This window comes from Saccopteryx bilineata, chromosome 2 (genome assembly GCF_036850765.1).
Source record: "Saccopteryx bilineata isolate mSacBil1 chromosome 2, mSacBil1_pri_phased_curated, whole genome shotgun sequence".
Lineage (NCBI taxonomy): Eukaryota > Metazoa > Chordata > Mammalia > Chiroptera > Emballonuridae > Saccopteryx > Saccopteryx bilineata.
Window position 1 is genome coordinate 279215288 of NC_089491.1, and position 12266 is coordinate 279227553.

At 53.1% G+C, this 12266-nt stretch overlaps 1 protein-coding gene across 4 annotated transcripts in view; it reads right to left on the reverse strand.

Annotated features, from left to right (window-relative positions):
* Positions 1–12266, reverse strand: part of RXRG (retinoid X receptor gamma) — a 151572-nt gene that overhangs the window by 49836 nt on the left and 89470 nt on the right. Inside the window, exon 1 of one of the 4 annotated variants that reach the window (XM_066261031.1) lies at positions 12205–12222. The exons of the other annotated variants lie outside the window; for them this stretch is intronic. The gene's annotated coding sequence lies outside the window, so the exon portion shown is untranslated. Of the gene's footprint in view, positions 1–12204; positions 12223–12266 lie in introns of those variants that run through there. 4 annotated transcript variants of the gene reach the window in all.

Genomic DNA, 12266 nt, shown 5'->3' on the forward strand with positions numbered 1-12266 from the left:
GGGATCGGCCACGCCCAGTGATTAAGAAAAGCAACTCTAATCGGTGCTAAAATTAAACCACCCTTTTCCACTGGAGAGTGGGCAGAGTACTGTTGTAAAACGATCGTTCAGGCACCAGGCTGCCGGTGGTAGACCAGGAAGACGCGTGAGCATGAGCGAGGCAGCAGTGAGAGGGGCTGCTGCCGCCCTCCCTCCCTCCACACCCACCCACCCTCCCGTCCCGTGTACTCCCGACAGGCTAGTCCCCCTCATGCACAGCTCTGAGGTGACTCTGACGACACCCCCTGGGCCCACAGAGGTATCTACACCGAGTCCCATTCCACTTCCCCAGGCCCGTCTGACTGAGGACTCCCAGCTCCAGAGAAGTGCACAGCAGACCGTTCCCCAAACACACCTTGCACACGCCTGTCTTCCCTGCCCCTTTAGTGTTCCCGAGCATACCCTACACGCCACCTCTTCCTGACCCTCCCAGCCGGGCTGCCGCTGTCCCCTTCTGTCTTGCTCCCCCATCCCTTTCCGTGTGTGTCTTCCTGCGCTGAACCCCTACCCCACCTCCCAGCTTCCAGCACCTCTCCATTCTGACCTGCATCCAGCTAGGTCATGAGACCTCTGTGTTTTCTCAGCGTGAAGCGAACCTGCTGAATGATGTCACTGAATGTGTGCCACTAAGAACCCACCCTTCGTGCCATTTGCTTCTGTTTCGTATTTTTTTTTAACTCCCGCTGTTGTCTCAACCTCCATGAAGGGCTGACCTCAGCGAGTGGCATGTCATCCACCCTCTTAGATCAAAGTCCCCGCCTTAGGGAGGTCTCCACGCCACGCCCCCAGTCCCCTCCCACTCCTGCTGAGGTCAGAACCTCCATCTCAACACTGCATTGTACATCCGCTCCTCTCTCCGGCACCTGCCACAGTTATAATAACTGTACAGCTGTCGGCTGAACCCCTGCCTCCCTCCCCAGACAGAAAGCTCCGTGAGGGCAGGGCCCCCATCTCTGTCATCCATCTCCGGATCCTGGGATATCGCTGGTGGGCAGGAGAATCGGTGAGTGGACAGAGGGCGCTGACCACACTCTGCCCTGTGCGTGCAGCACGCCTGTCTGAACCACCCCTGACCACCTACACCCAGCCCACCCCGTGCTTGGTCTACAGGAGGTGCTCAAAAAAGAAAGGGGAAGGAAGGAGGGAAGAGAGGCAGGAAGGACGGAAGGGAGGGAGAGAGGGAAGGAAGAGAGAGGAAAAGAGAAAAGGAAAGAAAGATAGTTTGTCTTGTGGGAAAGCAACCCAAGGCCAGTGAGGGTGTCAGCAATTCCCATTGGATTCAAAAGCAGACACATTTAGTCCAATACACCGGTAAGTAATGACTAAACATCCGTTCTGCATGAGGCACAGATGTGTGTCTATGTGTACCTGTTCCTCTCTCTCTGTGTCGATCATTGTGCCTTTTCATCTGTCTGTGTGCCTGTCCTTCTGTCTGTTTCTCTATGTCTGTGTGCCTACCTGTGTGTGTGTCTGTCTGTCTGTTCGTGTGTCTATTGAGAAGAGAGGCAGCTGTGGAGACAGCAGAGGGTCGGGTTTGTCCCAGCATTGCCTTTGAGTGGCTGCACAACCTTGAGCCGTCAGAAACCTCTGAATGTCACGTCCAATGTCCTTGGCCTTTGTGACGAGCCCCAAACTCTCAGTTTGCTGGGACCCTGTGAGGATTGACAGGAGGCCCCTTGGGAGCCGTGGAGTGGGATGTGCATGCTGATTCTGAGTGCGCGATGGGAGGAAAAGGCCACAGCTGTGTGGCCACCAGACTCCCAGTCACACCGTAAGCAGTGAGGCGCAATCCAGGAGCAGGGCACACGAGGGTCATGCTCTCTGGCCCAACAAATCCTTCCTCTGACCCCTGACCAGTAAATCCCTGCATCTCCCCAGTCAGAGGTCCATCAGCTTGTCAACTGGGCTCCCAGGCGCCTGGTTTCCTAATAAAGAGATCGTCTTAATAAAGCAGAGTGCCCGGGTGCTATGGTAACGGGCATTACAGGGCTGCTTTTGAAAAGAATAGGGAGCCTGCAGATGGGGAAGAGGGTGGGGACACACGCATGGAGGGGCAGCGGAAAGTGCACATGCGACAGACACTGTGGGCACCGAGGGGACCACATTAACAGTATCGCAGGTCCCTGCCTCTCAGGGAAGGGGGGGGGGGCTTCCGCCCAGGCCCTGCCACCTGGACGCTATTTCTTGCACCTCCAAATGTCCTGCCGCTAATGCCACTGAGGACCCAGCCCTGTGCGTAAGCTGGTAGCCCTAATGCTATTGCATTTTTTTCCATATAAGCCCATATAAAAATCTGGATAAAACCAGGTTGTGTATTAACAAAACCATTAGAAACACACGTGCCTCTTTGGACCCAGACTTTCAGGAGCTCCCTGGGAACCGTTCAGCGTGGGCTCTTGGCCGGCGAGGTCCTCCCAGAGCCCCACCACCACACAGTGTGAGAGCCAGTGCGTCAGTGCACGGGGAACAAAAGGTCAAAACGAATGCTGACTTCGGCACCATCAGATGCCGCTACCCTGTGAAAACATCACCTGTGTGTCCGAGGATGGAAAAGGTGACCAACATGACGGAAGACACAGCCGGTGGACAAGGAAGGGGACTCCTGCCTGGCGAGTCCATCCATCTTCCACGGACTGAACTGGGTACTTCATTCACGGTCGGTCACTTCTGCGGGAAAGTTTGACATCGTGGGTCTGGGCCACCAGCCAGCTGTGAGGTCTTTGGATTTTCTCCACGAGAAGAACATCCGTTCACAGACATGTGTTATGATCCTGTTGTTAGAAGAGCTTCCTCTTCCAGCAGTCCCTGTGTGTCTCCTGTTTAACTTCACTTTCTTTTCCCTGTCCTGCCCATTCCCAGCGGTCCCCAAGGTCCTGAGACAGTCACGGCGTGACAAGAGCTCCATCCTGTCCTGGCTTCCATCTTGGGCTCCTTCGGTAAAACAGCGGCTGCCTCAGAAACCAGCTGAACATGGCTGTTTTTGTATTTATTGCCCACAGGGACGTCCCCATGGTTGCCGGGACTAAAGGACATGGGTATAAACAAGAGGAGAATTTAGCATAGAAACTCAAAAGGCTCTCCAGTGACCAGGACGTGGGGGTCCCTGGAATGGTGGGTCGTGGATGGCTCTGTTTTTTCCTCTTGTCTATGGTTTCTAAGAAAACCTAGATTTCTTTTCTTTCATTAGTTAGGATCAGACATGCCTATAGAGAAAAGAAGGAATGGGCCCTGGCCAGTTGGCTCAGCGGTAGAGTGTCAGCCGGCATGTGGATGTCCTGGGTTTGATTCCCAGCCAGGGCACACAGGAGAAGCACCCATCTGCTTCTCCACCCCTCCCCCTCTCCTTCCTCTCTGTCTCTCTCTTCCCCTCCCGCAGTCAAGGCTCCATTGGAGCAAAGTTGGCCTGGGCACTGAGGATGGCTCCATGGCCTCCGCCTCAGGCACTAGAATGGCTCTGGTTGCAGAGAAGCAACACCCCAGATGGGCAGAGCATCACCCCCTAGTGGACATGCCGGGTGGATCCCGGTCAGGCGCATGCAGGAGTCTGCCTCCCCACTTCACACTTTGGGAAAATACAAAAAAAAATAATAATAAAATAAAGGAAGTAATGACCTATGAGTCCTCTCAATATCTTAAGCAAACTGAAAAGAGTTTGGGATTTTTTTTTTTTCAGGAATATGCATTAGCTTGGAATAAGGCGGAGTTGGAGCAATGTTGAACCAGTCGTGGGGTTTTAAAGTGACTTCTATGTTCTCCTGCAAAACCTCTCGATATCTTGTAAGTTCTCTGTTACCTTTTCTTATCATCTATTACATTTCCAGTGAGAAAAAGAAACATTCTAAACAAAAACAGGCTTTAGCCTTGTGAATCATTTGTTTTCGCTATGGATATATCAGAAATCACATTCCCGTTTCTCCACACATTTTATTTCGTGAGGCAAGTAGCTCAGGAACCACAAAAAAACCAAATGGAAGAAGCCTGGAACCGTCACCACCCCGAAAAAGCCACACAGTTGCAGCCCAAAGCCCCGGGTTTGATGAGCATGGCCATGGCTCAGCCTGCTCAGGGCCCACTCACCTGAATTACATCAGACTCTCTCACCCCATCAGTAAATCAAACCCTGCAGTTCCCCCTCCGCCGTCTCTCCCCTCCACCCCTCCCAACCACTCACCATCATTCAGTTTCCACTTGCTTCTCACGTCCCTGGAAAGACGCACCATCAATAGTCTTGGGCCATGAAAGCCCACCCTGTTCTCCAAACACCTTCGTAGAGGGTGCATGCTGTGGACTCAGAAAACCCGGGTTCCGGCCCTTAACTCTGCTACTCACCCCATGTGTGACCCTAGAACACAGACTCACCCTCTCTGGCAGTCCATGCTCCGATCAATGAATAGCGTGACCGTTATGACTATGAGGGAATGTGTGAAAACCCATGGCACGAGGACCCCTGCATAGTGTGGGGTCTACAGATATTCTTATCCTGAGAGGGCACTGCACTCTAAAGTCAGGACCCAGGGTTGACCAGCAGGCCCACTGGATGCCTTTGCTCTTTTCCAAGTAGACCCTTCAGCAGGGGACAAAGACAATGAGGCCAGGCTGACAAAGACAATGTCCAGAGATCAGGACTATCACACGCTGCTGTTATCAGGACCTGTGACCGACCTCAGCAGCAGCCCTGGAGGCTGAGTGCTGGTCGGCTCTGCCTGCCAAGGACAGAAAATGGTGCTCCTGGCTCAGGCTTGGTAGATTCCGACAGATTCAACAAACATGGTTTGATCAACAGCCGTATTCTGGCTACTGGGCTGGCCCGGAGGACAGAAGTAGAAGAAATAGTTGTGGCCTGACTGGTGGTGGCGCAGTGGATACAGCATCAATTTAGAGTACCGGGGTTGCCAGTTTGAGACCTGAGGTTGCCAGTTTGAGCCTGGCCACTGGCTTGAACCCAGGGGGTCGCTGCCCAATCCTGAGGTTGCTGGCTTAAGCCCAGGGTCACCAGCATGAGTCCAGGGTCACTGGTTTGAGCTCAACATTGCTGGTTCAATCCCTAGTCGAGGGACATATGAAAAGCAATCAATGAACGCACAACTACAGGGAGTCCTCGGGGGTACGACACAGTTCCATACCTATGACAGTGACGCAACCCGAACTCTGGTGTAAGTTGAAACACACCCTAGCTTAAGTCACTTACCTGTCCTAACACAGTTGTAAAACCATAATCCAGAACATAAAAAACATCTATGCCACAGAAAAAGAATACCGCGTATTCTTCTGCCATGCACACCCAAACTGGCTCACTCACGTCATCCGGAAGTATGACGGTATTCTTTTTAAGATTTTATGGGAGGAGCCTGACCTGTGTTGGCGCAGTGGATAAAGCGTTGACCTGGAAATGCTGAGGTCGCCGGTTCAAAACCCTGGGCTTGTACGGTCAAGGCACATATGGGAGTTGAAGCTTCCTGCTCCTCCCCCCCTTCTGTCTGTCTGTCTCTCTCTTTCTCAATCTCTCTCTCTCTCCTCTAAAATGAATAAATAAATAATAATAAAAAAAATAAAAAATAAATAAAAAAGATTTTATGGGAGGGAGCATCATAAACTCAAAATATCATATGTCGAGACTGTCGTAACCCGAGGACCCCTGTATGTGGAGCAACAAGTTGATACTTCTCTCCCTCCCTCTCCCTCTCTCTTTCCCTCTCTCCTTTCTCTATATAAGAAAGAAAGGGAGGGAGGGGAAGAATGGTTCTTTTGGAACTCACAGTCTAACAAATAATTTTGACATAGAACCCAGTATTAGGCTATGCATTGCCCTTTCTTCCCCATTCACAGTCAACACCTCTTTTTTTTTCCCCCTATTTTTCCGAAGTTAGAAGTGAGGAGGCAGACAGACTCCCACATATGCCTGACCAGGATCCACCAGCATGCCCACCAGAGGGTGATGCTCTGCCCATCTGGGGTGTTGCTCCATTGCAACTGGAGCCATTCTAGTGCTGAGGTGGAGGCCATGGAGCCGTCCTCAGCGCCTGGGACACCTTTGTTTCAATAGAGCCTTGGCTGTGGGGGTTGGGGGGGAGATAGAGAGAAAGAAGAGGAGGAAGGTTGAAGAAGTAGATAGGCGCTTCTCCCGTGTGCCCTGGCCGAGAATCGAACCCTGAGACTTCCACATGCCAGGCTAACGCTCTACCGCTGAGCCAAACAGCCAGAGCCACGATCAACACTTCTTGAAGGTGCTAACACTGCCCCCACCCTCCCCCTACCCTCCCTCACCTCCCACTCACCTCCTAACCCTCACGGTCTGGCCCCCGCAGTGGCCCCTCTCATAAGACCACTCCTTTCCAAGGTCACCAAGAATCCTTTGCTTCCGATTGGAAGGCATACATCAGTTGTGATTTCTTAGACTGTCTGACAGCACGTGACACAACCGACCGTCCTCCCTCCGGCTGGACGCTTGCTCCTTCAGCCTCCCCAGCACAGCACTCCCCAGATCCAAGTCTTCAGGGGCCTGCTGGACATTGACACACGACTGTCTCACACCTGATGGGTCTCAGACACACGCATGCCTTCTTTCCAGGTGTCTCCCACCTCTGAACAGCACCTCTACTGGCCACGGTGCTCATGCCCGAGATCCGAGGCGTCCATGAAACCGCTTTCCGCTCGTTCCTTGTTCCTCACCCCCTGGTGATCCTGTGGGCTCTCTTCCTCTCGACACCCCCACCCCGGTCTCCTGTCTCCTCTTCCTTGACCTACCACAACACCTCCTAGCTTCCTCCCTGCTGCCACATCAACCCTCCAGCCCACCAGCCTTCAACAGCCAGGATGTGTTTGTAATGTACATTTAATCATACTACTCCCAAGGGCAACGCCCTTCAAAGATTTATCCCTGCACTGAGAAAGAACCTTTCTGACCGTACCTTGATCTACATGGTCCCTGTGACCCCAGCCTCCAATGGCTCCTTGACCCCAAACACACATTCTCTTGCCCTTGATCACTGTCACAGATGCATGACTCTCCTTCCAGTGCCAACAACACGCCGCAGGCTTTAAACACGACATCCCCTCTGCTTGGAAGGCTCTGGTACCCACTCTGCCGGGCAACCCCCAACCCAGGTATCCAGATCCAGTCTGCATGTCACCCCCAAAGAAAAGCCCCCCCAGAAGCTCCAACCCAAATTCAGTTTCTCCCTGCCCCCAGCTTCTCCTCCCTCAGAAAACCTTGTTACTCCTCATCAAATCTCATCAGACTTTTATATTTATTTATCCCTTTATGTTTGCATCTCGATGACAATGACTAACATCGAGGGCGGGCATTTTGTCTACGACCTGAACCATCTTCCATTCAGGATAGAGACCCGGCAAGCCAATGGGCGGTGCAGCCACAGGGGAGGCTCGGGCCAGCTCTCAGAAATCCCCACTTTCTCTTTCTCTCAGAAAATGACGAGCGGGCTTCCCAGGATTCGAGAAAATCCCAGCATCACAATAAATAAATAAATAAATAAATAAATAAATAAATAAATAAATAAACCAGATGCATAAATAAACCACTAACCCTGGAGAAAACAAAACAGACCAGAATTGTTTAAAGTGATTCTAATGAGCGTGCACAGGGAAGTTGGGAGAGATAGTAGGTTTTTTAAAAACAAAAACAGGCCCTGGCCGGTTGGCTCAGCAGTAGAGCGTCAGCCTGGCGTGCGGGGGACCCGGGTTCGATTCCCGGCCAGGGCACATAGGAGAAGCGCCCATTTGCTTCTCCACACCCCCTCCTTCCTCTGTCTCTCTCTTCCCCTCCCGCAGCCAAGGCTCCATTGGAGAAAAGATGGCCCGGGCGTTGGGGATGGCTCCTTGGCCTCTGCCCCAGGCACTAGCGACGCCCCGGAGGGGCAGAGCATCGCCCCCTGGTGGGCAGAGCGTCGCCCCTGGTGGGCGTGCCAGGTGGATCCCGGTTGGGCGCATGCGGGAGTCTGTCTGACTGTCTCTCCCCGTTTCCAGCTTCAGAAAAATACAAAAAACAAAAACAAACAAACAAACAAAAAAACAGTTGCTAGAAAAATAAAATATTCAGGGAGCAAGACAGTATTATTGGGAATTAAAGGCACACTTGCTAAAGGGGAAACATCCATAGAACAACTAGAAGACAGCTTCAAAGAAACCCTCCAGACCAGGGATGAAAAAAGACGAAGACAAAAAATGTTCACACAAGGTAGAGGATCCAGCCAGTAAGTGTACCGTCGATAGAATGAGTGTTCTAGAAAGGAAGTACAGAGAAAAATGGAAAGGACAAAGGGAAGGAAGGAAGGAAGGAAGGAAGGAAGGAAGGAAGGAAGGAAGGAAGGAAGGAAGGAAGGAAGGAAGGAAGGACAATGCCTGGATACAAAATACAAACTTGGTCCACCAACCACATATAGCCCAGTGAAAGTTAGAAATGCCAAGGACAAAAAAGGAAGAAGGAAGGAAGGAAGGAAGGAAGGAAGGAAGGAAGGAAGGAAGGAAGGAAGGAAGGAAGGAAGGGAGGGAGGAAGGAAGACAAACCCTAAAAGTTTAGGAAAAAATAAAACTGGTTACCTATAAAGCGACACACATCAGAGTGTCTCGTCACTAAAACCACATGGTAGAGTTCGATGCAGAGGACAAACCTCCTTAAACCAGGAATTCTAGCCAAACCATTCAAGGGGCCGAGGAAAGGGAGAGGCTGAGACACCCCATGACCTAGAAATCTGACCTTGGATGCACGCCTCTGGAACGGTGATTTGGAAGCACCACGCTCCAGCTGAGCGAGACAGATATCAGAGAGCAAGGAGGATGCGGGGCCCCAGGAAGAGTGGGAGGTGACCCAGAAGTGAAAGGAACGGTAATCCTGGAGTGACCGTTTTCCAGAGGGCCCAGGAAGTAAGCGAGCACATTAGAGAGGAAGGACAGGGGTCACTGAGAAGAATACAGCCTGGAAGAGTCCAGGGACGGTCTGGGAACGAGTCGTTGGAATTAGATGCTAGATGGATGATCTTATGGTTAAGGTGAGACACGGCACCGCTCTGAAAACAGGCAGAGGAACAGGTAGTCAGGAATACCAGGGGGGGAAAATAGTTAAGCAAAAAGCTGTAGAAGAAAGTTCCAGTCCATGACAGTTGTCCGAGGGGTTGGGCGGCGGGGGGTGGGGGGTGGGGCTGGATGAAAAAAGGTGATGGAGTTGAGAAGTACAGACGGACAGTGACCAAGCAGTCCCAGGGATGTAAAGTCCAGCACAGGGAATATCAGCAATAACAACGCAGCAACTCTGTGCGATGCCAGGTGGGTACCGGAAACATCAGGGGGGACATGTGTCCACAGCCCAAGCTGATGACACGGAGAGCCGGGTTCCCATTTTGCCCGCACAGCTCTGGTGAAGGTGAAGTCCACATGGATGGGAGGACAGGGGGACGCTCCCAGGATGGGGGCGTTAAGTCACTCAGGAGAGAAGAGAGGAGAAGACACACGCAGGGAAAGTGACTCGGACTGTTTTTGTGTCATCAGAAAGAGGCAGCAAAATTAGGCTCAGTGACTCCGGGCCAGAGCTGCAGGGACAGAGCCGGGTTTGTAGAGAGGACCTGATTCACTGATTCAATTTGGAAAAAAAAAAAAGGAAGAATACAAATGGAAATTTTTCTTCTCTTCTTTGAGTCTGTTTCTTTCGGTGCTGTCTAGACCTTTGGTCCCCACAGGCCCCTCCTCAGCCTTGCAGGTGGATTTTGGAGAGCGTGCCATGCACTGCGGCACACCTGTCGAGGAGGCAAAACCACGCAGCACTGCCCCCGAGGTAGGCACAAGTGCAAAGTCCCCAAATCCCACCACCTGTGTCCTCCACAGCTGGGGTGATGGCCACAGAGGGGCTCTGGTGATGCCATCCCTCCTGCACCTCCTGGGAAGGTCCCTGTGTGTCAGCTCCGTTGGTACTTTCTCACCCTACTGACGCCCCGCCCCCGCCCACACCCCTGTTCCGACACCCCGCCTCTCCACTCCTCACCTCTCCACACATCTCTGCTCCCTGAACACCCCTCAGCACACGCTCGGCCTTCCTCCTCTTATGACTTTCAGAAAATTCTGGAGGTGGGAAGAAAGTTCATCGATAATAATAAGGCTTTCTATTTTGGGAGCCTCCACCTCCCGCACAACCCCAAGAACGCCGCAGTCAGAGCGGAGTTGGGGAAAGGGGTGACAGGGTCTTCTGGGGAAGGACCCCCCTGCCATAGGCAAAACTCCCCAAAACCTGCCTCAGGCGGGCGCCAGTCTTCCCGAGTCTGACCCTGGGGTCACACTCAGGTCCATGTCTGACGCCCCTCCCTATCCCAGCCAGACCCCTGTCCACAACCCCTCTCACTGGACCGGTCATGACCGATGCCAAGTGTTCTCCTGGCCTCTGGTCTCTGCCAGGCAGCCGCCAAGCCTCCAGACAGCGGTCTCTCGCAAACACAGCCCTGGCCACACCTGGAACGCGAGGCGGGGGTACAGGGTGTCACAGGAAGACGGTGGGGCTGGGTTAGAGGAAGCATCACAGGTGAAACTCAGAAGACCAGGAGGTTGCCACCAGGGGTCAGGGGAGCGATGTCTGAGGTGAGGGCCCAGCCCTGAGAAGGCTGGGACCATAGGGCTCAGATGTTGCAGGGCCAATGAGGGCTGTGGGTGGCGTGAGTGTGGACGGAGGCAGAGTGGGGCTGCCCGAGGAGAGGACAGGAAGGAGGGCAGGGACCCGCCCGGGGGCCAAGATGACTTTCTGACAGCAGAGGGATCGCTGGGTGGTGGGAGCCACAGGGAAACCGCGGGCACAGTTACGTCGAAGGGCGCTGATTCCAAGAAGAAAAGAGGAGAGAGCCTGACCAGGCGGTGGTGCACTGGATAGAGCATCGGACTGGGATGCGGAGGATCCAGGTTCGAAACTCCAAAGTCACTGGCTTGAGCGCAGGCTCACCAGCTTGAGCATGTGATCATAGACATGACCCCATAGTCGCTGGCTTGAGCCCAAGGTCACTGGCTTGAGCCTAAAGGTCACTGGCTTGAAGCCCAAGGTCGCTAGCTTGAGCAAGGGGTCACTCACTCTGCTGGAGCCCCCTGGTCAAGGCACATATGAGAAAGCAATCAATGAACAACTAAGGTGCCGCAACAAAGACTTGATGCTTCTCATCTCCCTTCCTGTCTGTCTGTCCCTCTCTCTATGTCTGTCAAAAAAAAAGAGAGAGAGAGAAGACAGTATGGCACCCAAGAAAAGTGCAATGCACGTGACCACCCCTCATCACCAGGGCTCCTGGTTTAATGGGTACTGAGGTTCAGGGGCAGGGCCTTCGATCCAGCTTGCTCAGTGCCCCCCATTTCCCATCCGGTGGGCACACAGGGAGAGCAGAGATGACAGAACGCCACAGCCTCTCAGTGGGTCACCCCCAGTGCCCCACCTCTGAGCGGAAGAAATTCTCCAGGGCCAGCAGGGCCAGGCAGGGCTGATGGGAGGCAGGGGAGGAGGAGGGGGTGTCCGTTGTCAACAGTCCCCCCCAGAGCTGCTTCAGAGGACGGGCTCTCTGACCACATGCCTTTCCGTGACATCACCGTGCGTGACCTTTGGGGGCCGGCAGGGTGGACGGGGACAGGCCACGATTCTTTGGTGGTCACAAAGGTTGGGATTGTGAGCTGCCCAGAGCCAGAGAGTGGCCTCAATGGGGACAATGTCTCTGGCTGGGCTGGCAATGGCCTCCCTGCCCTAGGATATTGCAGGGACTATAGTAGACCTGTTGTCTTTGCTCCTTTTCTATATTGAAAACCACATTGTTGAGCACAGAGGCCGTGTGTGTGTGCATGTGTGTGTGTGTGTGTGTGTGTTCACTCACACGCAGAAGTGCAAAGACTCTTAGAAAATTGCATTTTGCTCTTTGAACAAATGGTGAGAATGTGGAGTGGAGAGCATGCCGGCCAGCCAGCAGAGAAAAGGCCGTTTTCAGAGGAAGCCTCAGGAAGGAAGGAAGGAGGGGAGGAGAGGGGTGTGCGGAATGGGGGCGGGAGACGGGGGACTTCTGCAGATGCTTCCAGAACACCAGAAGCCCTGGAAGAGATCAATATGTCCAATGAGCCCAAAGTGATCACAGCAAACAGCCAACTGCCCCGCGTTCACTTACAGTAATAGCTTTAAACACTCGACGGAAATAACTCAATTACCTTATCGATTTGGGAGATTCCAGCCACCTCCCCAGACACATCACTCCAGAAACACCGCAGAC